This window comes from Mus caroli, unplaced genomic scaffold (assembly GCF_978045245.1).
Source record: "Mus caroli unplaced genomic scaffold, Mus_caroli_1 scaffold_13, whole genome shotgun sequence".
Lineage (NCBI taxonomy): Eukaryota > Metazoa > Chordata > Mammalia > Rodentia > Muridae > Mus > Mus caroli.
In genome coordinates, this window is record NW_028227268.1 from 74,544,872 (window position 1) to 74,570,292 (window position 25,421).

A 25,421-nucleotide genomic window follows, 5' to 3' on the forward strand; every position below is an offset into this window, starting at 1 on the left:
TAGAAACAGTAAAGAAAAAGCATTATTATTGTAATTGCTATAGACTCAGGACCTGCTTCATAAGTGCCATACCTCCCGGCTTGACATATGGCAGGCATTAAAAAGTGATGAATGGATAAATGACTAGATTCATTTGATGTGTGCAGACTCCCTTCCTTCTTCCCAGAGGGTCACAGGAATGTCTTGCTTTTTGACTATTTATTTACGTATTTATTCCCATGGCAGATGGAGGACAATGTGTATGAGACTCAGCTTGCCTTGAATGGGGGTCATGTTCTGACTGCTGAAAGTGTTGGTGGCTCTCTGAAAAGCTCCTTGAATAGCAGAGAGTTGTTTTACCTAAAGTAAGTTCTTCCCAGGATTAGTTTTTCCTGATCCACACGAATTATAAGGACCTAGATTTTTCATCCTCTGTTGTGTGTGTGTGTGTGTGTGTGTGTGTGTGTGTGTGTGTGTGTGTGGGGCAACAGAGGTTGGGGTAGGGAGTGAAATGGGGAGTGGGGCTGGGGGAAGGAGTGTGGGGTAGTGGTGGTGGTGGAGGATCGGTGGTGATCTGAAAGAGCATTCAACTCTAGGCAGTTTTAGATGTTGGCTGTCATGGAACTACACCGCAGACCCTCTTTCTCTTTGATTTTTGAAGTTTATTTTACGTTCCAACTATAATTTTTTTCTCCCTCATCTCCTCCAAGTCCCCCAAGCCCCAATCCACTCTTCCCCCATTTATTTTTTACAGAGAAGGGTAACCTGATGGCTGTCAACCAGCCATGGCATACCAAGTTGCAGTAAGTCCTCTTCCATTCAGGCTAGACAAGGCAACCCAATAGGGGAAAAGGGTTCCAAAGGCAGGCAACAGAGTCAGAGACTGTTCTTGCTACCACTGTTAGGAGTCCTACAAGAAGATCAAGCAACACAACTCTAATATGTGTGGCCTAGGTCAGTCCCATGCAGGCTCCCTGATTGGGAGTTCAGTCTCTATGAGCCCCTACAGGTTGGTTGATTCTGGGGGCTTTCTGGTAAAACTCTCTCTCTTTTAAAGATTTATTTATTTTATTTATATGAGCACACTGTAGCTGTCTTCAGACACATTAGAAGAGGGGTCATGTGGTTGGTGGGAATTGAACTCAGGACCTCTAGAACCTCTTCAATGCTCTTAACCACTGCTCTTAGGAGTCAATGCCCTTAACCACTGAGCTATCTTTCCAGCCCAGATTTATTTATTTATTTATTTTATATGAGTACACTGTAGCTGTCCTCAGACATACCAGAAGAGGGCATTGGATAGCATTACAGATGGTTGTAAGCCATCATGTGGTTGCTGGTAATTGAACTCAGGATCTCTGGAAGAGCAGCCTGTGCTCTTAACTGCTGAACCATCTCTCCAGCCCTCAACTCTTTCTCTTTTACTCCCTTGCTCTCACTTCCTGTTAACCACACAGAGATTCTTTTATAATCCTCCTGCATGCTACATTCTCTCTCAGAACGTGCTTTCTAGGAAGGCCAACTGATCACATTTTATTTTGACTTTAGATTTTTCTGACTTTTTTCTTCACTGGCAATAACATCAGTTAACTTTTATTGCATGTTTACTATGAACTAGGACCACTAATTTGTCTCATTCAATCCTCACACAAATTAAGCTGAGCCTTAAAAATAGGGGAGACCCGGCGCTTCAGCATGGGTGTAAAGAAAATATCCCAGGACACCTTAAAGAAGAATTGAATCCCCATACGTGCAAGTGATAATTTCAGTATAAAGTCTTTGCTGACTGCCTCTCTGAGTGGGAGCACTGCTGCTTCCTCATTGTAGGTTCTAGAAGACTGATCTCTTTTGCAGTCACTTTGACCTTCTGATCGACTGCCGGCATCTGGATTGTGATTTCGTCTGCTTGCCGAGTCAGAGCGAGAAAACCCACGATTCTGGGGGCCCATAAATTACTTCTAGTTATTGCAACGACAAAAGACCTCTTTGAAGGTGACTTGCTCTCTCCTTATTTTATAGCCCTAATATATCAAGGGGGAAGATGGAGTGGAATCAGTTACCACCAGGAGCTCTAGGGTGTAGGAGAAGAGGGTGGCAACTGTCAGAGAAATTGAATGCTTTCTGTCAAAACTTAATTCAATTAGCCTTGATTCTATAAATAATAGAGCAAGGTTTTCCTCCCGCACCTCTTCCTGTGCATCCTGAGATGACTGTATTCTGAGTGTATTGCAATAGAGACTGGATAAGCTAGGCAATAATTAGCTCAATTCTACTCATTTGCATTAACTTCTAGAAACAGAATATGATGCAGATTAAAAGAGGGGTAACAAGCGGCTGGGGAGTTGACTCGGTTGAGAATGCTTGCTGTGCACTGTGTAAGCATTAGGACCTGAGTTTATTTTCCCAGCATCCATGTAAAAGGTATGCCTAGGGGACAGAGGCAGGGGATCCTTTGTGCTCTGGCCAGCTAGTGTAGCCACAAGGCCAAGCTCAAGGTTCAGTGAGAAACCTTATCACCAAGGAATAAGGTGGGGAGTGATTGAGCAGGACACTGATGTTCCCTGCTGGCCTACACAGAAGTGCATGTAGGCTCATACTCCCCACACGCACATTGCCCCATCATCTCCCCAGAAGGAACAGTGACTTGGAAGATGTGTGCACTGCTTAGTGGGGTGTAGGGTAAGAAAGCTGAATGGAACGACAGAGACTTGACTTCTTGCCTCTATGTATCCTTTATGAGGTTGAGCGGGTCTCTTTCCTCTTGTGTTCTTTTTTTTTTTGAACCTCTTGTGTTCTTAAAATTGCCATCCAGGTATTCTCTCCTCTCCTCTCATTTCCTCCCCTCCCCTCCCCTCTCTCTTCTCCTCCTCTCTTTCCTCTCCTCTCCTTTCTTCTCCTCTTCTCTTTCCTCTCCTCTCTTCTTTCCTCTCCTCTTCCTCCCTTCCTCCCCATCTCTCTTTCTCTGTCTCTCTCCCATTTTTTAAAATTTAGTTTTTTTTGAGAGAGGGTTTATCTGTGTAGTCTGGGCTATCTTGGTACTGTAGACCAGACCAGAACTCAGAGACCTGCCTGTGCTGGGATTAAAGGTGCTCACCCACACTGCCAGGCTCATCTAGGTATTTCTTAAAGCAGTCATAGCTACTATAGTGATGTTTGTGGTCATTCATGTCATATGTTTACTGAGGGGCAGCAAGGACCATTCCATGTCACTTGTTCCAGACTCATGTTGGTAGAGTAGATACCACTGCTGCAGATTTCTGTGATGAGAGAAAGCATGGTATCCCACTGTTAATCAACTGGGCTAGAAGTGACATATGTCTTGCTTTGGGGTACCACGGACTATTCATATAGACAAAGACAGTAGACTTGGAAAAGGGTGGGGACAGAAAGTGAATCTTTAGAACCCATCATTGAAAAAGTTGATGCCCTGAGCTGAGCTAACTCATGTAGTGAACATAGAGAACAGAAAGTCTTGGAGGGAATTCTGGGTAACCTCAAATGCTGGAAAAAAACAAAACAAAACAGGGAAGCATCTTCCAAAAAAAAAAAAGTGTAATCCAGGCATGAGTTATTGGATAGAACTAGTTTCACAACATCACACAGACATAGGGAGCCAGAAAGAAAATTATACCATATAGCTGGCATTTGGTGAGTGGCATTAGTAACCATATCAAGTCTTTCCTAACAATGGGGTTTTATAATTCATAAATTTTCACTGACTTCTAACTTTACATTTGTGCTTTTCATTTTGATTATGATTTCCTGAATGGAGGAGGTTTTGAATAGATCTCCTTTTCCCATTCACTTACTGACAATTCCTAAGTTTCTTCCCAGATGAGTCTACGCTGTCTCATGATCCTACTTAGCCATCTTATCCCAAGCAATTGCTCCATGACTTGTTTACCCATCTGCCCAACAGGAATAACAATGGTACCTACTTAGTGCAGTTGTCATGAGTTACTATTTAGAATGGTGCCTGGGTGAGAACAATAGTGGTTGAGAACAAGTATTCAGGGGACCAAGGTTCAGGTTTTAGCACCAACATGGCGGCTCACAAGTGTCTATAACTTCATTCCAAGGGATACAAACCCCTCCTCTGGCTTCTGCAGGCACCAGGCACACATATGGTGCACAAATATACAGCAAGAAGAACACCAAACATATTAAATTAAAAAAAAATCTTTGAAAGCTCTAGTTATTACTCTGGGAGGCAATACCTAGTGGGGGCTGTGAATACCAATTTGGACAATACTGTTTGACTCCACCTTTCATAAGCTATGGCACTGGAATGGGTAGAAAGAGGGATGGTAATTATGCCCACCTCATGAGATTGATATGAGAATCCAATGAGTTCATTTCCTAAAAGTGCTTAGTCTACTACATGACATTTGGCAATGAAGTGAAATGCTAACCTCTCTGTTACTGTCAGAAGTGCAGCATGTGACAATAGAGTATCCACCCTCTGCTTTTGAAACTTTTTGTCACTCTTTGTTTTCTTGGCCCCATTTATTTATAAATTTCCTCTTGCCTGGATTACATTTTTTTTTGGAAGATGCTTCCCTGTTTTTTTTTTTTTTTTCTTTCAGCATTTGAGGTTACCCAGAGTTCTCTCTAAGACTTTCTGCTCTCTATGTTCACTACATGAGCTAGCTCAGCTCAGGGCATCAACTTTTTTAATGATGGGTTCTAAAGATTCACTTTCTGTCCCCACCCTTTTCCAAGTCTACTGTCTTTGTCTATATGAATAGTCCGTGGTACCCCACAGCTTCATAATGTGTCTCTTTATCTCTTCCTCATTGTCATCCAGCCAGCTACTTCCTTCTTTCACTGACTCTTAGCAAAATAGTACAGAGCATGAGCTTTGAAATTATATGGTTGCAAATTGGAATCATTGCTGTATATCAGAGGTGTAGACTTAGATAAGTGATCTATTTCCTAGACCTTTCAAATAAGGATACATATAATGCCTGCACTGTGGGTTTAATTTGAAGATTGAATGGGATCATTATGCAAATCACTAGTAAAGTATCTTGCCCATAAATGCTCAACAAATGGTAGCCACTACTAATACCATTGTGTGCCACATAATGATGTATTGTTTAGTGCTGAACCACACATGTGATGATAGGACCTAAGGTTATAGCATTCAGTGACACCAGAGAGATGTTTATATAAGCACACAAAATAATGTCTGCACAACCATGGGATCACTTAATAAAGCATTTTTGAGCAACATGTAACCATTATTCATAATGAGGCTGATACCATCCATAACTCAGGTTCTTCTGCCCTATTTGAACGTTATTTTCTATTGTCTAGATGACAATGCCAGCCTTCTTATTAATTTTCTTGTATAGTCTGGTCCTGTTCACATCTACTATTTTTTAGTTATTAATTTACTTTTATATCTTGATTGCAGCTTCCCTTCCCCCCTCTTCTCCTAGTCCCTCCCTCTTACCTATCCTCCGCACATGCCCCCTCCCTTTCTTTTCAGAGAAGGGGAGGCCTCCCATGGATATCAACCCATTTAGGCATACCAAGTTGCAGTAGGACTAGAAACATCTCCTATTGAGCCTAGGCAAGGCAGCTCAGTTGGAGGAAAGGGGTCCAAAGGCAGGCAACAGAGTCAGAGATCACCTGCTCCAATTGTTAGGGTTCTTATGTAAAGACCAAGCTGCATATCTGTTACATATGTGAAAGGGGCCTAGGCTCATCACATGCATGCTTTTTGGTTGGTGGTTCAGTCTCTGTGAGCTCCTATGGACCTAGGTTAGTTGGTTCTGTAGATTTTCTTGTGCTGTCCTTTGACCCCCTCAGGCTCCCTCAATCCTTCTTCCTGTCTTCCATAAGATTCCCTGAGCTCTGCCTAATGTTTGGTTGTGTGTCGCTGCATCTGTTTCCATCAGTCACTGGGTGAAACCTCTCAGAGGACAATTATGCTAGGTTCCTGTCTGCAAGTGTAGGAAAATTAATAGTATCATTAATAGTGTTAGGACTGGGCTTTCTCTCATGGTATGGGTCTCAAGCTGGGCTTATTTATTGGTTGACCATTCCCTCAATTTCTGCTCCACTTTTATACCTTGAAAATCTTGTAGGCAGAACAAATTATGGGTTGAAGGTTTTGTGGGTGAGTTGGTGTTCCTATCCCTCCACTGGAATTCTTGCCTGGTTTACAGGAGGTGGCCATTTCAGGTTCTATGTCCCCTATTGCTAGGAGTCTTAGCTAGGGTCACTCTCAAAGGTTCCTCTGAGTTTCCCTTGTCCTAGGTTTCTAGTTAGTTCCAGAGATGACCCTCCCCTCTTCCCAGGTCTCTCTCCCAGTTCTGATTCCCTCCATCCTCCCCATACTTGATCCCTTCTGTTCCCCTCCCCAGCCCACCCCACTGTACTTGGTTCCCTCCCTTTACTTCTCCCACATTTATTTTATTTCCCCTTCTCAGTGAGATGCAAAGATCCTTCTTAGGTTCTCTTTGTGTGTGTGTGTGTGTGTGTGTGTGTGTGTGTGTGTGTGTGTGTGTGTGGGTTCGAGACAGGATTTCTCTGTATAGCCCTGGCTGTCCTGGAACTCACTCTGTAGACCAGGCTGGCCTCAAACTCAGAAATCTGCCTGCCTCTGCCTCCCGAGTGCTGGGATTAAAGGCATGCGCCACCATGCCCGGCTAGGTTCTCCTTGTTAACAACTTAGCTTCTTTGGGTCTGTGGAATGTAGCATGGCTATCCTTTACTTTATGGCTAATATCTACTTAGAAGTGAGTAATTTCTAGGTGTGTCTATCTTAGTCTGGGTTACCTCACTCAGGATGATATTTTCTAGTTCCATTCATTTGCCTGAAAATATCATGCTGTCCTTGTTTTTAATAACTGAATAGTATTCCACTGTATCAATGAACCACATTTCCTTTATCCATTCTTCAGTTGAGGAACATCTAGGTTGCTTCCAGTTTCTGGCTATTATGAATAAAGCTGCTATGAAAATAGTTGAGCAAGTACGGTAGAGCATTTTTTTTTAAAAGGTAACTATACACATTTTATTTTCATATATTTAAAAACAACATATATATGTGTGTGTGTGAAGAGGAGACTGACACAAGTTTTCAAGATCAATGTGTTGGCAGAACTGGCACAGACAGACAGATAGACAGACAGAATAAATAATAGTGCTTTGGGGGAGAGTAGTGACGAATTTGGAGCCACATTGTGGGCGTGACTACAGAGAACTTGCAGATGTGCAAAGTTGCCGACTCCATGACAGAAATGGCCCAGCCCACCAGACAGCCTCTCTATGTGTGGTTGTCATCTACAGGGTTACAGACTGGGCCTAATGAGCACAGGGATGGGAGACTGGAGAAAACCTCAACAGGTCAGACAAGAAGCATGTGTGTTCACACACATACCTCAAGAAATTGCACTACAGAAACGACTGCTACTCTTTTTTGGCAGCAGGTCAGGCCATCTCATACTGGAACTCAAGAAACCCTCACTGGGATAGTGCCAGCCAGGTACAGGCCTCTGGGTGACATCAAAGCTTCCATAGCTATAGCATTAATCAAATGTCCGTGAACAAAAAAATATATATTTTTAGATGTTATACTTCATGTCTTGTACCCCTGTTTGCCAAAGCTGGCCACAGTCGTTTTTTCATTTTCTAATATATAATATTGAAATAAGTAGAATTAAAAAATATTTCTGCACACCAGAAGAGGGCATTGGATCCCATTATAGATGGTTGTGAACCACCATGTGGTTGCTGGGATTTGAACTCAGGACCTCTAGAAGAGCAGTCAAAGTAGAATTATGGGGTAGAGAAAAAAAAAATAGCTACCAGATGTTAAAACTTGTACTTAACTATCATAACTAGCCTTTAAGGTCTCTCTTGAATCCAAAGCAAGTCTTTGTGACCTCAGTCCGCCCAGGACAGCTTCCTTCTGTCCTACTCATGTCTGAGTTAGGTGCTGTTAACAGAACCTGCCCAAGGTAGTTTCAAACATCTAAACAGATGGAAATGTATACGTCACTCCTTGTATACGTATCCGTCAGTCCAGTCTAGGCACAGGAAGCCCCAGCTGCCTAACTGGACAAGGATTCTCAGGACTGGATGTTGGTTGAATTGAGGATTCGAGACGTAGCATCAGATCTGGAAGCCTTTGAAAGTTCTCGCGCTCAGGATGCTGCCATTGAGGTCCAAGTTCTCCTTGTTGGCCCTAAGCTGGGCAGCTCAAGGTGTTTTCTTTCCAGAACACAGAGAAGTGACTACTGACTTGTTGCCAGAAGGGGGCAGTCGAGACATAGGTGACTGGTACACTGATCCACCAAAGACAGGCCCAATGCTACTGTTGGGTGTAGCACTAGACATGGTGGTAGTGTTCATCTTGTGTACTTTGCCAGACTTCTTGGGAGTCTGTCCTAGTCTTTTGCTAGGTGTCCAGGGAGTACTGCCATACAGCATCTCTGCCTCTGTCTGTTTCTTGTTCTTCATTTGCCTCTCCTGTTTGGTTCGCTCTTTCTCCAACCGATGTAATTTCCACTGTTCTGTAACATACTCCATGAATTTCTGCCCATTCACCACAAATGCTGTTGAGTGTTCCTGTTCCCACTGTTCAATCCGTGCTTTCAACTCCTCTTCCAGCTTAGGGAGTGTTTTCTGGAGCTTTGCGCGTTCCTTTTCTTCTTTTAAAAGTTTTCCCCCTCGCTTTGTAAATCGACCTGGGTCTGAAGCTTTTCTCTCAAACTCTAGGAAGTTTCCAGCTCTCTTCCCACATCTGGACGCCTTGGAACAGCTCCTTGTGAACATCATAGTAGTTCCTTAACTGGACAATCTCAGCATCATGAAGATGGAGCAGCTGTTCTGTGTAGTCCTCAGAATAGTAAGGGGCAAAAGCCTGCCTCTGTTCCTGGCTATAAAAACACTGGTCCCAGAACTGAGCCAGCTCCACTCGGTTTTCTCAATCACTTGCTTTATGTTTTGCATTTTCAGTTCTTCTAACCGATCCACTTCTAATTTCAGCGCATTCCTGATTTTGGTTTTTGACCCAGTCATAATTGCCTTCACAGGCTCTCTCTCTTCTTCAGGTATTTGTAACCTATCCCAGAGCTCTCGGATTTGAGTGCGGAGCCCCTCACATTTTGCTTCATTTTGTGATTTTTTTTTCATTTCCAGTTGCTTTAGCAACTTCTGTAATGCTGCAATATTCTCCAGTGATAAACAAAAAGCACTTTCATCTTCACACACTACATCTCTTTCAAAGCTTGGATCTGGAGTGTGTTCTAATTCTTCCATACACAGTATGATTTGTTTCTTAATGTTGACAAATTCTTCATGCCTCGATTCCTTTGTTTCCCTCAGAGTTGCCACACGCTGTCGGAATAGCTTCAGCTCTTCTAAGGTGGGGACAGAGGTGCTATCCACATCGCAGGGCGGCATACAGAGGATGTCACGGAGTTCTTGCTCCTGTTCCTGAAGTAGCTTCAGTTCCTGCTTTCTCTCCTTTTTCTGTTTTCTCATCAATTCTACTTGAGTGTGCAAATCTTTTTCTAGTTGCAAGATGGTTGTATCTTTTTCTTCCTGAAACGGCTTCACTTGTAGCTCACTGCACAGGGTACTCAGCTCCTTCTGACAGATGGAGATGCTTTTGAGAAGCCTTTCCTGCAGCCTCTCCTCTTCAGCAATCATTCTATCCAGAAAATCCTTTATATGCTTCTTTACAACCTCGGTTCTTTGTAGCCTCTGCTCCTCTGGAATCCCAATTAGTTCCCATATTTCCCGGAGGTGAGTTAGAGCTTTCTGCAGGCATGTGATAGACTCATCTGCTAGCACCTCACTTCTCCTCATGGTGGACGCTCCAAGCCGTCCAGAATCGAGACCCTCCACTTGCCACGTGCAGGACGGAGAACGGTAACCAGCCGCCGCAGACTTCACCCTGAGTCCGTCTCCTGAGCATTTTTAAGGTATATGCCCAAGAGTGGTGGTACAGCTGGGTCTTGAGGAATATCTATTCCCAATTTTCTGAGAAACTGACAAATTGATTTCCAAAATGGTTGTACAAATTTATACTCCCACCAGCAATGGAGGCGTGTTCTGCTTGCTCCACACTGTTGCCAGCATGTGCTGTCCTTGAATTTTTTTTATCTTAGCCATTCTGATTGGTGTAAGGTGGAGTCTCAGGGTCATTTCGATTTGCATTTCTCTGATCACTAAGAATGTTGAGCATTTCTTTAAGTGTTTCTCAGACATTCAAGATTCCTTTGTTGAGAATTCTCTGGTGCCTATGGATTCAAGGCTATTCCCCTCTTTCTCGCCTATTGCATTTAGTGTATACAGTTTTACATTGAGGTCCATGATGAACTTAGACTTGAGTATTGTGCAGGGTGATAAATATGGATCTATTTGTATTCTTCTACATGCAAACATCCAGTTAAACTAGCATTTTTTGAAGATGCTTTCTTTTTTCTATGGTATAGTTTTGGTTTCTTTGTAAAAATCAAGTGTCCATAGGTAGGTGGGTTTATTTCTGAGTCTTTGATTCAAATTCTTTGATCAACTAGTTTGTTTTTATGCCAATACTATGACCAGTTTTTTATTAATATTGCTCTGTAGTACAGCTTAAAATCAGTGATGGTATACCTCTAGATGTTCTTTTATTGTACAGGATTGTTTTAGCTCTCCTGTTTTTTTTTTTTTTTTTTTTCATATAAAGTTGAGAGTTGCTCTTTCAAGGTCAATAAAGAATTGTGTTTGAATTTTGATGTGACTCGCATTGAATCTGTAGATTATTTTGGTAAGTAAGATGGCCATTACTATGTTAATCCTACCAGCCCATGAGCATGGGAGAGCTTTCCATCTTCTGATGTCTTCTTCAATTTCTTTCTTCAAAGTCTTGAAGCTCTTGTCATTTCTAATGTCTTTCACTTGCTTGGTTAGAGTTATACCAAGATAGTTTATTATTTTTGGCTACTGTCAAGGGTGTTGCTTTCCTAATTTCTTTCTTAGCCCATATATCATTTATATAAAAATGAGCTACTGATTTTTTGAGTTAATTTTGTACCCAGACACTTTGCTGAAGGTGTTTATCAACTGTAGGAGTTCTCTGGTAGAATTTTGGGAGTCACTTATGTATACTATCTTATCATCTGTGAATAGTGAGTCTTTGACTTCTTCCTTTTCAGTTTGCACCCCTTGATCTCCTTTTGTTGTTTGGCTTTTAGAGTCTCTATTGAGAAATCAGGTGTAATTCTGATAGGTCTATCTTTATATGTTACTGGCCTTTTTCCATTGCAGCTTTTAATATTTTTCTTTGTTTTGTACATTTAGTGGTTTCATTATTATGTGGCAGGAATTTTTTTCCTGGCCTAATCTATTTGATGTTCTGTAAGCTTTTAAAAGAAAATGTTTATAGGCATCTCTTTCTTTAGGTTAGAAATTTTTCTTCTATGATTTTGTTGAAAGTATTTCTGGGCCTCGGAGCTGGGACTCTTCTCTTTTTTCTATTCCTATTATTATTAGTTTTTTTTTTTCATAGTGTCCCAGAGATCCTGGATGTTTTTTTTTAATTTTTAATATTTTTATTACATATTTTCCTCAATTACATTTCCAATGTTATCCCAAAAGTCCCCCATAGCGCCCCCCACTTCCCTACCCACCCATTCCCATTCTTTTGGCCCTGGCATTCCCCTATATTGGGGCATATAAAGTTTGCAAGTCCAATGGGCCTCTCTTTCCATTGATGGCCAACTAGACCATCTTTCAATACATATGCAGCTAGAGACAAGAGCTCCGGGGTTCTGGTTAGTACATCATGTTGTTCCAACAATAGTGTTGCAGATCCCTTTAGCTCCTTGGGTACTTTCTCTAGCTTCTCCATTGGGAGCCCTGTGATACATCCAATAGCTGACTGTGAACATCCACTCCTGTGTTTGCTAGGCCCCGGGATCTTCTCACAAGAGACAGCTATATTTGGGTCCTTTCAGCAAAATCTTGCTAGTGTATGCAATGGTGTCAGCATTTAGAAGCTGATTATGGGACGGATCCCTGGATACGGCAGTCTCTAAATGGTCCATCCTTTCATCACAGCTAAGAACTTTGTCTCTGTAACTCCTTCCCTGGGTGTTTTGTTCCCAATTCTAAGAAGGTGCACAGTGTCCACACTTTGGTCTTCATTCTTCTTGAGTTTCATGCGTTTATCAAATTGTATCTTATATCTTGGGTATCCTAAGTTTTGGGCTAATATCCACTTATCAGTGAATACATATTGTGTGAGTTCTTTTGTGATTGTGTTACTTCACTCAAGATGATGCCCTCCAGGTCCATCCATTTGGCTAGGAATTTCATAAATTCATTCTTTTTAATAGCTGAGTAGTACTCCATTGTGTAAATGTACCATAATTTCTGTATCCATTCCTCTGTTGAGGGACATCTGGGTTCTTTCCAGCTTCTGGCTATTATAAATAGGGCTGCTATGAACATAGTGGAGCATGTGTCCTTTTTACCGGTTGGGACATGTTCTGGATATATGCCCAGGAGAGGTATTGCTGGATCCTCCGGTAGTACTATGTCCAATTTTCTGAGGAACCGCCAGACTGATTTCCAGAGTGGTTGTACAAGCTTGCAATCCCACCAACAATGGAGGAGTGTTCCTCTTTCTCCACATCCTCGCCAGCATCTGCTGTCACCTGAATTTTTGATCTTAGCCATTCTGACTGGTGTGAGGTGGAATCTCAGGGTTGTTTTGATTTGCATTTCCCTGATGATTAAGGATGTTGAACATTTTTTCAGGTGCTTCTCTGCCATTCGGTATTCCTCAGGTGAGAATTCTTTGTTCAGTTCTGAGCCCCATTTTTTAATGGGGTTATTTGACTGTCTGGAGTCCACCTTCTTGAGTTCTTTATATATATTGGATATTAGTCCCTTATCTGATTTAGAATAGGTGAAGATCCTTTCCCAATCTGTTGGTGGTTTTTTTGTCTTATTGATGGTGTCTTTAGCCTTGCAGAAGCTTTGCAGTTTCATGAGGTCCCACTTGTCAATTCTCGATCTTACAGCACAAGCCATTACTGTTCTATTCAGGAATTTTTCCCCTGTGCCCATATCTTCAAGGCTTTTCCCCACTTTCTCCTCTATAAGTTTCAGTGTCTCTGGTTTTATGTGAAGTTCCTTGATCCACTTAGACTTGACCTTAGTACAAGGAGATAGGAATGGATCGATTCACATTCTTCTACATGTTAACAACCAGTTGTGCCAGCACCATTTGTTGAAAATGCTGTCTTTCTTCCACTGGATGTTTTTAGCTCCCTTGTTGAAGATCAAGTGACCATAGGTGTGTGGGTTCATTTCTGGGTCTTCAATTCTATTTCATTGGTCTATTTGTCTGTCACTATACCAGTACCATGCAGTTTTTATCACAATTGCTCTGTAGTAAAGTTTTAGGTCCGGCATGGTGATTCCATCAGAGGTTCTTTTATCCTTGAGAAGAGTTTTTGCTATCCTAGGTTTTTTGTTATTCCAGATGAATTTGCAGATTGCACTTTCTAATTCGTTGAAGAATTGATTTGGAATTTTGATGGGGATTGCATTGAATCTGTAGATTGCTTTTGGCAAGATAGCCATTTTTACAATGTTGATCCTGCCAATCCATGAGCATGGGAGATCTTTCCATCTTCTGAGATCTTCTATAATTTCTTTCTTCAGAGACTTGAAGTTTTTATTATACAGATCTTTCACTTCCTTAGTTAGAGTCACGCCAAGATATTTTATATTATTTGTGACTATTGAGAAGGGTGTTGTTTCCCTAATTTCTTTCTCAGCCTGTTTATTCTTTGTGTAGAGAAAGGCCATTGATTTGTTTGAGTTAATTTTATATCCAGCTACTTCATTGAAGCTGTTTATCAGGCTTAGGGGTTCTCTGGTGGAATTTTTAGGGTCACTTAGATATACTATCATATCATCTGCAAAAAGTGATATTTTGACTTCATCTTTTCCAATTTGTATCCCTTTGATCTCCTTTTGTTGTCGAATTGCTCTGGCTAGGACTTCAAGTACAATGTTGAATAGGTATGGAGAAAGTGGACAGCCTTGTCTAGTCCCTGATTTTAGAGGGATTGCTTCAAGCTTCTGACCATTTACTTTGATGTTGGCTACTGGTTTGCTGTAGATTGCTTTTATCATGTTTAGGTATGGGCCTTGAATTCCTGATCTTTCCAAGACTTTTATCATGAATGGGTGTTGGATCTTGTCAAATGCTTTTTCTGCATCTAAGGAGATGACCATGTGGTTTTTGTCTTTGAGTTTGTTTATATACTGGATTACGTTGATGGATTTCCGTATATTGAACCATCCCTGCATCCCTGGGATGAAACCTACTTGGTCAGGATGGATGATTGTTTTGATGTGTTCTTGGATTCGGTTAGCAAGAACTTTATTGAGGATTTTTGCATCAATATTCATAAAGGATATTGGTCTGAAGTTTTCTATCTTTGTTGGGTCTTTTTGTGGTTTAGGTATCAGAGTAATTGTGGCTTCATAGAATGAGTTGGGTAGAGTACCTTCTGTTTCTATTTTGTGGAATAGTTTGTGAAGAACTGGGATTAGATCTTCTTTGAAGGTCTGATAGAACTCTGCACTAAACCCATCTGGTCCTGGGCTTTTTTTAGTTGGGAGACTATTAATGACTGCTTCTATTTCTTTGGGGGATATAGGGCTGTTTAGATCATTAACCTGATCTTGATTCAACTTTGGTACCTGGTATCTGTCTAGGAACTTCTCCATTTCATCCAGGTTCTCCAGTTTTGTTGAGTATAGCCTTTGGTAGAAGGATCTGATGGTGTTTTGGATGTCTTCAGGATCTGTTGTTATGTCTCCTTTTTCATTTCTGATTTTGTTAATTAGGATGCTTTCCCTGTGCCCTCTAGTGAGTCTGGCTAAGGGTTTATCTATCTTGTTGATTTTCTCAAAGAACCAGTTCCTTGATTGGTTGATTCTTTGAATAGTTCTTCTTGTTTCCACTTGGTTGATTTCGCCCCTGAGTTTGATTATTTCCTGCTGTCTACTCCTCTTGGGTGAATTTGCTTCCTTTTGTTCTAGTGCTTTTAGGTATGTTGTCAAGCTGCTAATGTGTGCTCTCTCTAGTTTCCTTTTGGAGGCACTCAGAGCTATGAGTTTTCCTCTTAGAAATGCTTTCATTGCGTCCCATAAGTTTGGGTATGTTGTGGCTTCATTTTCATTGAACTCTAAAAAGTCCTTAATTTCTTTCTTTATTCCTTCCTTGACCAAGGTATCATTGAGAAGAGTGTTGTTCAGTTTCCACGTGAAGGTTGGCTTTCTATTATTTATTTTGTTATTGAAGATCAGCCTTAGTCCATGGTGATCTGATAGGATGCATGGGACAATTTCAATATTTTTGTATCTGTTGAGGCCTGTTTTGTGACCAATTATGTGGTCAATTTTGGAGAAAGTACCATGAGGTGCTGAGAAGAAGGTATATCCTTTTGTTTTAGGATAGAATGTTCTGTAGATATCTGCCAGATCCATTTGATTCATAACTTCTGTTAGTTTCACTGTGTCCCTGTTTAGTTTCTGTTTCCATGATCTGTCCATTGGTGAAAGTGGTGTGTTGAAGTCTCCCACTATTATTGTATGAGGTGCAATGTGTGCTTTGAGATTTACTAAAGTTTCTTTAATGAATGTGGCTGCCTTTGTATTTGGAGCATAGATATTCAGGATTGATAGTTCCTCTTGGAGGATTTTACCTTTGATGAGTATGAAGTGTCCCTCCCTGTCTTTTTTAATGACTTTGGGTTGGAAGTCAATCTTATCAGGTATTAGAATGGCTACTCCAGCTTGTTTCTTCCTACCATTTGCTTGGAAAATTGTTTTCCAGCCTTTCATTCTGAGGTAGTGTCTATCTTTTTCTCTGAGATGAGTTTCCTGTAAGCAGCAAAATGTTGGGTCTTGTTTGTGTAGCCAGTTTGTTAGTCTATGTCTTTTTATCGGGGAGTTGAGTCCATTGATATTAAGAGATATTAAGGAAAAGTAATTGTTGTTTCCTGTTATTTTTGTTGTTAAAGTTGGCATTTTGTTCTTGTGGCTGTCTTCTTTTAGGTTTGTTGAGGGATTACCTTCTTGTTGTTTCTAGGGCGTGGTTCCTGTCCTTGTATTGGTTTTTTTCTGTTATTATCCTTTGAAGGGCTGGATTCGTGGAGAGATAGTGTGTGAATTTGGTTTGTCGTGGAATACTTTGGTTTCTCCATGTATGTTAATTGAGAGTTTGGCTGGGTATAGTAGCCTGGGCTGGAATTTGTGTTCTTTTAGTGTCCGTATAACATCCGTCCAGGATCTTCTGGCTTTCATAGTCTCTGGTGAAAAATCTGGTGTAATTCTGATAGGCTTGCCTTTATATGTTACTTGGCCTTTTTCTCTTACTGCTTTTAGTATTCTATCTTTATTTAGAGCATTTGTTGTTCTGATTATTATGTGTCGGGAGGTATTTCTTTTCTGGTCCAGTCTATTTGGAGTTCTGTAGGCTTCTTGTATGTTCATGGGCATCTCTTTCTTTAGATTTGGGAAGTTTTCTTCTATAATTTTGTTGAAGATGTTTGCTGGTCCTTTGAGTTGAAAATCTTCATTCTCATCCACTCCTATTATCCGTAGGTTTGGTCTTCTCATTGTGTCCTGTATTTCTTGGATGTTTTGAGTTAGGATCTTTTTGCATTTTACATTTTCCTTGATTGTTGTGCCGATGTTCTCTATGGAATCTTCTGCACCTGAGATTCTCTCTTCCATCTCTTGTATTCTGTTGCTGATGCTGGTATCTATGGTTCCAGATTTCTTTCCTAGGGTTTCTATCTCCAGTGTTGCCTCATTTTGGGTTTTCTTTATTGTGTCTACTTCCCTTTTTAGGTCTAGTATGGTTTTGTTCATTTCCATCATCTGTTTGGATGTGTTTTCCTGTTTTTCTTTAAGGACTTCTACCTGTTTGATTGTGTTATCATGTTTTTCTTTAAGGATTTGTAACTCTTTAGCAGTGTTCTCCTGCAATTCTTTAAGGGATTTTTGTGCTTCCTCTTTACTGTCTTCTACCTGTTTACCAGTGTTCCTTTGTATTTCTTTAAGTGTGTTATTAAAGTCCTTCTTGAAGTCCTCTACCATCATCAGGAGATATGCTTTTAGATCCGTGTCTAGCTTTTCCGGTGTGTTGGGGTGCCCTGGACTGGGCGAAGTGGGAGTGCTGGGTTCTGATGATGGTGAGTGGTCTTGGTTTCTGTTAGTAAGATTATTACGTTTACCTTTCGCCATCTGGTAATCTCTGGGGTTAGTTGTTGTCGTTGTCACTGTTTAAAGATTGGAGCAGAAGCTGTGTTCCACTCACCAGCAGTATCAAAATCCTGTGGCGGGGGTCGTGAGTAGCTGGCGGGTGTCAGCTGACCCTGCGCTCTAGCTACCCCGGTGCTGATCTGGCCGGATGAGGCCTGTGGCCCTACTCAGGCCGGTTTCTGCCCCCTAACTAATGCAGTCTCAGGTCCCGCGTGCAATTGGATTGGAGCAGGAGCTGTGTTCCACTCACCAGAAGTCTTAAGATCCTGTGGCGGGTGTTGTGGGTAGCTGGCGAGTGTCAGCCGACCCTGTGCCCTAGCTACCCTGGTGCTTTTCTGACCGGAAGAGGCTTGTGGCCCTACATAGGCCGGATTTCTGCCTCCCCAACCAGAGCAGTCTCAGGTCCCGCGAGATTGGACTGGAGCAGAAGCTGTGTTCCACTCACCAGCAGTCTCAAAATCCTGTGGCGGGGGTCGTGGGTAGCTGGCGGGTGCCAGCCGACCCTGAGCTCTAGCTACACCCGTGCTGTTCCGGCCGGATGAGGCCTGTGGCCCTACTCAGGCCGGTTTCTGCTTCCCTAACTAATGCAGTCTCAGGTCCCGCGCGCAATTGGATTGGAGCAGAAGCTGTGTTCCACTCACCAGAAGTCTTAAGATCCTGTGGTGGGTGTTGTGGGTAGCTGGCGAGTGTCAGCTGACCCTGCGCCCTAGCTACCCTGGTGCTTTTCTGACCGGAAGAGCGATCCTGGATGTTTTATGTCAGGAACTTTTTAGACTTAACATTTTCTATTAAATCTGGTTTATCGATTGTGGGGAATTGGTCTATGCACAGACAGGCTGGTCTCCAGTTCAACTGAGATCTGAACCCCGAAGGGTGATAATTCACCTTCATGACATGGTAGGCGTTCCCTCATGCTCCTGGAACTCTGGCCCCTGCCTAAGTTACCACCCCCCACAGCCTCCACAAGAGAAGCATGGCTAGAAGTCACAGTAGGCAATGGCCCAGCTTCTGACCTTCAGGCTAAACTCCTCCTCAGTTACCTAACAGTAATGAAGACCATAAAAGGGGCTGTTAGGCCCCCACCTTGCTCTCTCACTCCTTTGTTCTCTTACCTCTCACTTCTATCACTCCTCTCTCCTCTTTCATTTCTCTTTGTCTTCTCCTCTCCTCTCTCCTCTTCCTTACTCTCTCTTTCTCTCTAGCCTTCTCTCTCTCTCCTACCTTCTCTCTTTCTCCCTGCATTTCTATAATAAAGCTCTAAAACCATAGAGCATCTCTGCTCATCAAGATCCGCTGCACTCACTCTCTCAGGTGTTGGGAACCTCTCTTCCCTCATCCCTCTTTCCTATAACCCTGGTGGTTTTAGCAAAGTAGCTGCAGGGTTCCCAGGTAGGGCTGCCCCCTGGCTACCCCGTGAAGAGTAGGTCAGAGGCTTGAATGCTGTCTTAGTCAGGGTTTCTATTCCTGTACAAACATCATGACCAAGAAGCAGTTGGGGAGGAAAGGGTTTATTCGGCTTACACTTTCCACATTGCTGGTGATCACCAAAGGATGTCAGGACTGGAACTCAAGCAGGTCAGAAAGCAGGAGCTGATGCAGGACCCATGGAGGGATGTTCTTTACTGGCTTGCTTCCCCTGGCTTGCTCAGCCTGCTCTCTTATAGAACCAAGACTACCAGCCCAGAGATGGTCCCACCCACAAGGGGCCCTTCTCCCTTGATCACTAATTGAGAAAATGCCTTACAGCTGGATCTCATGGAGGCACTTTCCCAACTGAAGCTCCTTTCTCTGTGATAACTCCAACTGTGTCAAGTTGACACAAAACTAGCCAGTACAAATGCCCACCCAGAGATGAGTGGAAGCCCTCCCACACCTGACAGACCAGGGAATAGGTAAAACTCTGGCAGGATGTGGGTTCTTCCCTTCCCCCTCTTCCCCAGGGCCCCCCTTTTTTTTGTTCCCAAAAATCGATTTCATCTATCATATCTTTTGCAACTGAGATTCTCTCTTCTGTTTCTTGTATTCTGTTGGTGATGCTTATGTCTGTAGTTCCTGTTCTCTTTCCTAGGTTTTCCATTATCAGAGTTGCCTTAGTTTGTGTTTTCTTCATTGCTTCTATTTCTACTTTCAGGTCTTGCACAGTTTTATTCATTTCTTTCACCTGTTTGATTGTACAGGAATCTGTATTTCTTTAAGGGATTTATTCATTTCCTCTTTAAAGGCCTCTATCATCTTTCTAAGATTGGGTTTAAGGTCATTTTCTTGTGCTTTGGCTATATTAGGATTTCTAGGGTTTGTTGTAGTTAGATAGCTGGTTTCTGGTGGTGCCACATTGCCTTGGCTTTTGTGGATTGTATTCTTATGATGGCCTTTAGCCATTTGAATGTCTTGGTGCCAGCAGGCCACTGGGTATGTAGGCAGAGTTGTGGACCAGAAAATGGGGTGAGCGGGTTCAGTTTACTACTGTTGGGTATGCTTTGGGGGGGGATTTGGCAGGCAGGGCATTTGTGGGGAAGGGTTTTACCTGGTAGTTCCTGGTGCTGGCAGAACTTCGGAATGAAAGCAGAACTGGGGCCTGGGATGCAGCTCACCTCTACTGGGTGTGCCCAGGGGTTCCTGGTAGGCAGGGGATTGGAGTAGGGGAGGATTATAGCCTGGATATTCTGGTGTCAGTAGGCCTCTGGGAATGCAAGCAGTATTGTGGGCCTGAAATGGAGTGTAGGGGACAGGGCTCAGTTAGAAGTTGTTGGGTGTGTCTAAGGGGACCTCGCAGGCAAGGGGCCTAGGGTAGCGTCCTATTTGGTCATTCCAGATATTGACGGGCAGAGCTGGATGTGCCTGCTCCCAGTAGGATTTCGGGTCTACTGGCTCTTAATTCCAGGATAATTCTCTTTCCATTCTTAGCTCTGATTGCTGCATTCTCCTGCTTAAGGCTTTCAGGTAACTCCTTGTTTCCTGAAGAATAAAGGTTAAACCTTTCTGCTCCATGTGTCCCACCTGTGCTAACTTACAGAAGCTTGACACTCCACACTTGGCACAGGATAGCTATTGTGCAGAAGGCTGAAGCTGTCTGGGTAAGGGTTTGACCAGGACTCAACAATGCCAGGGAACCTTTCACATTCCATTCTTGATGAGTGGCAGCTAGAACATAGCAAGGCTTCCTGGACAGAGCAGTGGTCTGTCAGAGTTCTGGATTCTTATGGAGTCCATGTTCTTGGCCCAGCTGCAGTAGCTTTGAGCCTTAGTTGTGAGGTGAGGTAGCAAGGCCTGACCTGCTTTGTCTTGCAGTTGTGCATGTGAAAGGCTTGTGGACTGGAAGTATGATTTCTCACCGTGCTCCTTCTGATCCTGTCCTCAGCAGTGACTGTGCACAGCTTGGACCAAGTAGAACCCAACTGCTGCATCCAGTTTGTAAGATAGAAGGCTGTTATGGCAGGCATGTGATAGGCCCAGGGAGATTACTTGTTTATAATCTAAATTACTTCATTTACTTATTTTAACAGCAGTCCCCATAATAGTTCTTAAGGAAAAGCCTAGCCATAGGAGAAAATAAAAACACCCACACAAGGGCGAATATTATTAATTCCTTCATATATTTCTTTGTAGACTATTTCCCAAGCATATGTGGCGTGCGCATCATTTTATAGTCTCTCTTTATCTCCATTTAATGTACCACAAACCCATTTTCACATTAACGAATGCACTTTCACAGTGTGGTTATAAATGGTTGTGTATTTTTTTCACTTATTTATCAGCAGACTCTTGCTGGCATTTCGGGTGATTCTTCCCTGCTCCACACAGCCTGAGAGAAACATCTTCATAGCTAAACCTCTGCCTACACTCCAGCTTTCCCCTCAGGTTAGATTGCAAAAGCAGAATTACAGGGTGAAAAGAAAAAAAAATACAATTTTTCTAACAATTGCCCTCTAGAAAGATTTTAAATATAGTTGGGTTTTTGAAGGTCATTTCTGTCTAATAGAGTGGAGGAAAAAAATAAACTTTGAACTTTCAAAAGGAATTAATTTCTATCAGGCTATAATGAAGGTTTTGGTGAGAAGTGTTTCTAATGCTAGCTGGGGAGTAGCGCTAGGGGAGAGAATGAGGGAGTGCCAGGCTGTACTAACAGTGCCTTGGCTCTCTTCCCCCTTATGTCTGTTTAATATTTAAGAGTTAGATTATACTTTATATAGCATATAGTGTCATTTTAGTTGATTTCAGTGGGGATTGGCAAATGTTAACACATATCTGATTTTTCTTCAGGGATATGAAAAAAAAAGGCACCCCCATTTATTTGCAGGTGGGAATGGTAATTGGGCCAAGCTAATGGCCTGTGAACCCAGTGATATGGGTCACTTTGGGGGTAAAGGACTAAATTACAACAGAAGATGCCCTGCAGCGCTCTCCTGCATGGTGAGAGATGTTACCTTGCAGGGTGATGGAGCTTCCCCTAGCCTGGGTCTAAGACAGTTGCCCTGGAGGGTCCATCATTGTTCATGGCAGACTTTATGCAAGAGATAAAGAAATTTGTGCTAAGTCATTAAGTTTGGAGCTTTAAAAAAAATGAAGCACAGTCCAATTTAATACAGTGACATAATTCTATGCCAAACACTATGGAGGACAGAAAGAAGGATGCATAAAAATAATCTCTGAGCACAATGAATACAAAGATTTTATTGTAATATGGGTATATATCTAAAGTATGTTGAATAATGTGTATAGGCAGCAAATATTATAGATTGACATAGTGTCTATTCTTTTTTTTAACTGAAGAAACATTTTATTTCTTTATATTGAAAAGGCTGTCATTATCAAAACACAATTACAAATAAATTTGGTGTCAAATGACTCACTTTTAAATTCTGTTGAAAACATCATTATATCTATGAGAAAATTCTTTTTTTTCTGCCCCTCCTTATTTTATTTTTTTAATTAGGTATTTTCTTCATTTACATTTCCAATGCTATCCCAAAAGTCCCCCTTGCCCTCCACCCCCCACTCCCCCACCCACCCACTCCTACTTCTTGGCCCTGGCATTCCCCTGTACTGAGGCATATAATGTTTGCAAGACCAATGGGCCTCTCTTTCCACTGATGGCTGACTAGACCATCTTCTGATATATATGCCGCTAGAGACACGAGCTCTGGGGGTACTGGTTAGTTCATACTGTTGTTCCACCTATAGGGTTGCAGATCCCTCTAGCTCCTTGGGTATTTTCTCTAACTCCTCCATTGGGGACCCTGTGATCCATCCAATAGCTGACTGTGAGCATCCACTTCTGTGTTTGCTAGGCCCCAGCATAGCCTCACAAGAGACAGCTATATCAGGGTCCTTTCAGCAAAACCTTGCTAGTGTATGCAATGGTGTCAGTGTTTGGAGGCTGATTATGGGATGGATCCCCAGGTATGGCAGTCTCTAGATGGTCCATCCTTTTATCTCAGCTCCAAACTTTGTCTCTGTAACTCCTCCCGTGGGTGTTTTGTTCCCAATTCTAAGAAGGGGCAAAGTGTCCACACTTTAGTCTTCGTTCTTCTTGAGTTTCATGTGTTTTGCAAATTGTCTCTTATATCTTGGGTATTCTAAGTTTCTGGGCTAATATCCACTTATTAGTGAGTACATACCATGTGAGTTCTTTTGTGATTGGGTTACCTCACTCAGGATGATGCCCTCCAGATCCATCCATTTGCCTAGGAATTTCATAAATTCATTCTTTTTAAAAACTGAGTAGTACTCCATTGTGTAAATGTATCACATTTTCTGTATCCATTCCTCTGTTGAGGGGTATCTAGGTTCTTTTCAGCTTCTGGCTGTTATAAATAAGGCTGCTATAAACATAGTGGAGCATGTGTCCTTCTTACCGGTTGGGACATCTTCTGGATATATGCCCAGGAGAGGCATTGTGGGGTCCTCCAGTACTACTATGTCCAATTTTCTAAGGAACAGCCAGACTGATCTCCAGAGTGGTTTTACAAGCTTGCAATCCCACCAACAATGGAGGAGTGTTCCTCTTTCTCCACATCCTCGCCAGCATCTGCTGTCACCTGAATTTTTGATCTTAGCCATTCTGACTGGTGTGAGATGGAATCTCAGAGTTGTTTTGATTTGCATTTCTCTGATGATTAAGGATGCTGAACATTTTTTCAGGTGCTTCTCAGCCATTTGGTATTCCTCAGGTGAGAATTCTTTGTTTAACTCTGAGCCCCATTTTTTAATGGGGTTATTTGATTTTCTGGAGTCCACCTTCTTGAGTTCTTTATATATATTGGATATTAGTCCCCCTATCTGAATTAGGATAGGTAAAGATCCTTTCCCAATCTGTTGGTGGCCTTTTTGTCTTATTGACGGTGTCTTTTGCCTTACAGAAGCTTTGCAATTTTATGAGGTCCCATTTGTTGATTCTTGATCTTACAGCACAAGCCATCGCTGTTCTATTCAGGAATCTTGCCTCTGTGCCCATATCTTTGAGGCTTTCCCCCACTTTCTCCTCTATAAGTTTCACTGTCTCTTGTTTTATGTGGAGTTCCTTGATCCACTTAGATTTGACCTTAGTACAAGGAGATAGGAATGGATCAATTTGCATTCTTCTACATGATAACCACCAGTTGTGAAACAAATGGTTTCAACCATTTGTTGAAAATGCTGTCTTTTTTCCACTGGATGGTTTTAGCTTCCTTGTCAAAGATCAAGTGACCATAGGTGTGTGGGTTCATTTCTGGGTCTTCATTTCTATTCCATTGGTCTTCTTGTCTGTTGCTATACCAGTACCATGCAGTTTTTAATCACAATTGCTCTGTAGTATAGCATGGTGAATCCACCAGAGGTTCTTTTATCCTTGAGAAGAGTTTTTGCTATCCTAGGTTTTTTGTTATTCCAGATGAATTTGCAGATTGCTCTTTCTAATTCGTTGAAGAATTGAGTTGGAATTTTGATGGGGATTGCATTGAATCTGTAGATTGCTTTTGGCAAGATAGCCATTTTTACTATATTGATCCTGCCAATCCATGAGCATGGGAGATCTTTTCATCTTCTGAGATCTTCTTTAATTTCTTTCTTCAGAGACTTGAAGCTCTTATCATACAGATCTTTCACTTCCTTAGTTAGAGTCATGCCAAGGTATTTTATATTATTTGTGACTATTGAGAAGGGTCTTATCATACAGATCTTTCACTTCCTTAGTTAGAGTCATGCCAAGGTATTTTATATTATTTGTGACTATTGAGAAGGGTCATAGTGTCTATTCTTAAGAGGGATTTTTGTTGTATTGGTTCACATCTCCATAACAGGTGTAATGAACCTCTGTTGTTTTGGAAAGAATCCACTTCCTTTAGGAAATATGTCTCAATTCCATTTTGTTCTACAGGATCACAAACTATGTTTCCTATATGTATGGCTGTTGAAATGTATGAAATTTCCCTGGAAGTGTTTTTCCATTCTTCTTCCTATGTAGCTCAGGCTGGCCTTCAGCAGATGATCCTCCTGCCTCCAGAGTGCTAGGATCATTGGTGTGCCATGACACCTAGCCTCTGTAATTTTGAGTTGAGGGTATAGATGAGAGATCGCTGGTTCTTTGGCCTTGAGATGTAAGGAACTGACCTTGGGAATGATGTTTCCAGGAAGCCTGAGAAAGTGAGGAGAAGTCATAGACCATAGCTGAAATGAAGCTAGATCATAGAACAGTGTTAGAGTTCCTGGATCCATGTGAGCCTGAGTTAGTATCTCCCATACACATCCATCTGTGGAAGCTGGTAATTCTGCTTCCTTTTGTCTCAAGTGGATTCAAGTTCTCCAACCATAGTAATTCAAGTGAATATGACACATATTCATCAATCAAAACAGATGATACCATGTTAATAACACCTACATATATGAAGCCTTTACCACAGCCTTCACTTAGTCTTTCAGCAAGCCCACCACACTGGTGCAGTAAAAATTGTATCATCTGCGCTTTACAGAAGGAGGAGGAGGAGGAGGAGGAGGAGGAAGAGGAGGAGGAGAAGGAAAGAAGAGGAGAAGGAGTAATAACCATATCAGGTCACTTACAAAGCTCACACATTTAGCAAATTGCAGGATGAAATAAGACTCACTCTGACTCCCAAGTCTTCTTGTTCACAGGCAGGTCTTGTATAAAAGTTTAAAGGAAGTAT

The 25,421-nt window shown here is 42.0% G+C and overlaps 1 pseudogene; it reads right to left on the reverse strand.

Moving 5' to 3' along the window:
• Positions 1–8,073: 8,073 nt before the first annotated feature.
• LOC147001552 (protein regulator of cytokinesis 1 pseudogene) lies at positions 8,074–9,845 on the reverse strand (annotated as a pseudogene).
• Positions 9,846–25,421: the final 15,576 nt, after the last annotated feature.